Raw genomic sequence first — 4,663 nt, forward strand, 5'->3', positions numbered from 1 at the left:
GCCGGCAACACATCCTTCCGCGAGCCGACCGGCATTTTAGAACACAAAAAATGATCAAAATCTATCTATGTATCTATATCTATCTATTTATCTATCTATCTATACCTATACTAATTAGAGACTCCGTAAAAATTACCACGTTAATTAGAAATTATCTATACCTCTATACCTATACTAATTAGAGACTCCGTAAAAATTACCATGTTAATTAGAAATTACGAGCCGTTTATCTGGTGGGACCGAATTATTATGGTGGAGATTAATCCATGTAATTTTTGCTTAACTACGTGCTTAATTCTGCCAAAAAAATACTTTGGAATCCCACGGTCCTTTTCCTCACGGTTGTCATTCTCCCGTATCCCTAACCTCACGAAACCCACCATCGAACTCATCGCCTGCCATGGATTGCGCCGCCGCCCTGCTCCCTATTGCCGTCGTCGCTCCGTTTCCCATCCGCCGCCGCCGTCCATCGCATCCAGCCTCTGTCGCATCCCATCGTCTCCACCTCCACCACGAACCATCTCTCTCCTTGGTCGTCTCTCTTGGACCAGCACGCGGCGGCGGATTCTTCCGATGGCGTGTGGCGACGCGTCCGGTCGAGGGAACGGGGGTGAGGCAGACTGCGTCCCGTTCATCGATCTGTCCCCACCTCATGTTCCTCCTCTCCATTGAATTTCACGTCCCCAGTTACTGCGACACAGGACGCTCTCCACTCTTTGACAACAATGGTGCCCGTCCTGTTGTGCCTCTCCACACTTACCATCGAGGCGGAAAAATATTTGGAGAAGATCGCGCTCCCTGTAGAAAATTCGGCCGTGTTCTAAGTGGCTACCCAGCAAGATAATTTTCTGCTCTGAAGTTCTCTCATGGAACTTGGGTGGGATTGGCGAACGTGCTAGGTGGAGTACGTGCCACTGGATGGCCATGTTAGTGGGCAGAATCTCCTCTCCTTCAGACACAAACTTGGGTTTGGCAAGGAACTGGGTCAATACTACTATCCTTTGGCTTTGCAATGGTGATTTAGATAGTTTTGTTTTTCCAAATCATGGTAGTTTAGTTAATTTGTTAACAGGCGCTTCAGTCAGGACTAATAGTCGAGAGTGGTCGATCGGATTGAATTTGACAGAGGACAACACAATTTTGTTATAATTGGTGGTTTAGTTAGTTTTAGTGAAATGGTTCATTGGCTCAACTCCTATTTAGCTTACTATAGTATAGTCGTGTGGATTGTCGATGATGAATAATACCCAATGCATTGCTTTCTGTTGCCCAGTATGCTACAGTTTAATATGCAGAACTAGAGCTTTTTTTGCCAAGAAAGTGTTTGTTAATTCCCATAGGGAGTAATTCGTGATCATTGATACTTCATCTGTTTATGTTGCAGAGACATGGTCACATGGATGATTCTCATCTTTTGGCAAAAACATGTTAATTCACTAAAGGAATACTACTGCACCTATGACTATGATCGTAGATGTCCACTGCTGAATTTTTAGGACCAGTTTAGGAAGTGATCATTAGTGCGGATTCAAAGCTGCTTGACATGACTTTTACTAATCTGAACATCGGGCCTAAGCAATGTTAAGTAGACTTCATTGAATTCTTAATAAGGAAATTACACAACCTGATGTGTCTGCCATAGGATTAGTGTTGTTTGAAGAATTTCTTCTTACCAATCAGGCTGATGCTTTAACTGTCGATGCAGACCCGTGCCGGATGTTCATCAGCAACGCCAGTCAGGGGTTCAGGCTCCTGTGGAACTCATGGCATCAGTCGTATGGACCTTCATGTATTTGATAGTTTTCTCGATCACTTTTATGCCCTCAACTACAGCTAAGGCTACCCCACAAGTTCATTGAGATTTGTTTTTTATAGGACTTGGATTAATAATCTCCAACAATATGGTCATTGCTTCTTATATATACTTTCAGTTCTAAATACATTTCAGATTTTTCTTTATCCTGTACTACTAAACTATGTGTGCTAAACCAAACATGGCATCTGCGTCTTTTTATGCATGCATGTTTCAAGACAATATATCTAATATGTAGTATACAGAAAGGTACCTAAATATTAGCTTATATTGCCAACTCTTGAAAATATACGGTCCCTGTACATTTTTTGCCGAGAACCTGGGGAGCTTGGGACGAAGTATGGTGTCAATAATCAGTATATACCAGAACAATATTTCAACACCGATGTCACTTGCCACAGTACTTCCTTCACTGCCAATCTAGCCGCAAACTCTGTTTGTCCTCGAATCTAGCTCCACAAAGGTTGTGCTTTGCCGTGCATCTAAAAGTAAGGTTACTATCATAATTAATTAGTAGAGCTTCTTCTCTATTCAAATTGAATTTGATAAGCAACAAAGTCCTCTGTGTCATGCTTCAATTATATGGCTCGAGCCGGCCAAACCTGAAATGTTCGGTGAAGATTCAAAGTACATCTAGATTACTTTGTGTTGCCCACAATCCTATTACTTGATTTTTTTGAGCTAACTATATCTATGGATAAATTTGCAAGATGATGCAAAAAAATTGCTTGCAGGTAGGCTGTGTACAGAGATGCATGTTGTGAGTTCATAACAATTTTACAATATTGAGATTTGTTTTAGATGCTTCTAAGCAGTGCTATAGCAGAACGGTGCTCCATTTCCTTACTGTTGTTGCTAAATATTTGTTTTGTGGCATATTAGGACTGAACGGCATCATGCTAACAACCTCACCCTAGGAGTCAACTTCTTCACGGTCATGGCATCTGCCTCCACCAATTATCTAGAGGTAATTGATTTGGTGCCCTCCGTTGGATGAAGATGCTTTATTATGTGTGGTTTAGTCGCATGTGGTTCATGCAAGCTGCCCTTTAGTTTTTAGTGACGTTGGATAGAGTTGAGAAAAATATATTTATGCCTACAATTTTGTGTGCCTTTTTCTAGCAGTTAAGTTCCAGAGACAATTGGGGAGGTCAACTTTGAGCTGCAGCACTCTATGTGTTCACGCAATCGGAACGCCCAAAATATCATGCCAATATGTGATTTATGCCTTTTCTGTTAGGTATGTGATCATTGATACATATGATTAGTTGGTACTTAGGAGCATGCAAACCCCTGTTTCCTTCATAATCCAGAAGGTCCAAATTTTAAATATGGATGTTCAGCTATGAGGAGAACCTTATTGGCTCGGACATCATATTCTTTAGGTAGGCAATCATTACTTCATTATGATTAGTTGATATTTCTGAACAGGGGGAGCCATGGTGTCCACAAGGCTCAATCAAGTCGAATTTCTGATATAGATTTTAAATGATCAAGACAACCTAAGTACCTCTTTGCTTGGCCACCATTGCCAATATCTATGGAGCAGTTTTCAAGTGTGCAAATTTCCAAACCATTAAAACAACCTCTAGGTGCATACACACAGGCAACTGCCAGCATATTGTGAGAGTGCATTTTAAAACGATTTGCATAACTTCTGATGAGGATAATCATAAAATGCTCAAAGCATTTTAAATTAATCTTCCAACTTTGTAAATACTGAATCAAAATATCAAATAAATAATTTTTAGGTTCATTAATAAAGATAGAGTGCTCCTATTTAGGCAGTGCCAAGTATTAGATGTTCGATATCTCTATTAGCTTTCCCTAAATGTTAAATACTAAAAAGATCTGAGTTGTGAGTGCTACTTCATTGGTATTTTGATGTGTCTTCACATTATAAAATACTACTGATGGTCTTGCAGGATTATCTCCCTTCTCCACGGATAAATTGCTTGATGTGTTCAATGGTCCGGTTTTCCCTAAATGTTAAACACTAAAAAGGCCTGAGTGGTAAGTGCTACTTCATTGGTATTTTAATGTGTCTTCACATTATAAAATACAACTGATGGTCTTGCAGGATTATCTCCCTTCTCCACGGATAAATTGCTTGATGTGTTCAATGGTCCGGTTGAATTGGATACAAGCATGCTACAAATCAAATAGTTATTTGATAAGGCATTTGATGAGCTCCTGTCATTCTAATCTACTTCCCACATTTTACAGCTGATGTTATTTAGTAATCTGTAGTGAGCCTAAGAAATAGTACTATGGGGAGAAGCAGGCAACACGTAATATGTGTGTCATTTGAGAAAAATGAAACTTCCAACTTTCCAACTGTTCATTGCATATTACATGTAAAAGACACTATCTTAGACAAATAGATGATTCACCAGGTTCAATGAAAGTTAGCTTAAATACCATGTATTTTTCTGCACATGGATTATTGCCTATTGTAGATCATCCTCTGTACATTTGTTAGTCTAATAGTCAAGCAGGACAAAAAAGTTCACTCCAGTAATGCCTTTGCTCTACAAGATCTGACAATTGTTAAAACAACAAATCACAGACTAATGATTTCATTTGTTTGCGGGAATAGGCACTGTATTTTTCACTCTTATGCAAAAAAAACTTTAAGTCGCGATTTTTTTTAAAAAAATTCATGAAAGATCTCGAGGGTGAGACAATTTTCATCATATTCAGAGGAATATTAGCTTGAGTACCATATAGAGGGTGAGACAAGTGGTACTTGACATAACATGTCTCTTGCGTTAATTTTCTTATTCAGGTGGCACACTACGTGTAGCAAACTCATTCATAGTAAAGAAATGAATGATATCATTTCTCATG

The 4,663-nt window shown here is 39.4% G+C and overlaps 1 long non-coding RNA gene across 14 annotated transcripts; it reads left to right on the forward strand.

The window, feature by feature from the left end:
- The first annotated feature begins 338 nt into the window (after positions 1-338).
- Positions 339-4,252, forward strand: LOC109779059 (uncharacterized). Of its 14 annotated transcripts, XR_012184663.1 has the most exons (8): positions 345-610; positions 702-926; positions 1,706-2,573; positions 2,696-2,780; positions 2,939-3,053; positions 3,245-3,405; positions 3,739-3,826; positions 3,894-4,252. It is a non-coding gene; the product is annotated as an uncharacterized lncRNA (long non-coding RNA). The 14 variants fall into 14 exon arrangements; XR_012184655.1 differs by lacking the exon at positions 3,245-3,405 and having other exon boundaries at positions 339-610; positions 702-984; XR_012184665.1 differs by lacking the exon at positions 702-926 and having other exon boundaries at positions 361-610; positions 2,936-3,053.
- Positions 4,253-4,663: the final 411 nt, after the last annotated feature.

The sequence above is a fragment of the Aegilops tauschii genome, chromosome 5 (genome assembly GCF_002575655.3).
Source record: "Aegilops tauschii subsp. strangulata cultivar AL8/78 chromosome 5, Aet v6.0, whole genome shotgun sequence".
NCBI classification, from domain to species: Eukaryota; Viridiplantae; Streptophyta; class Magnoliopsida; order Poales; family Poaceae; genus Aegilops; species Aegilops tauschii.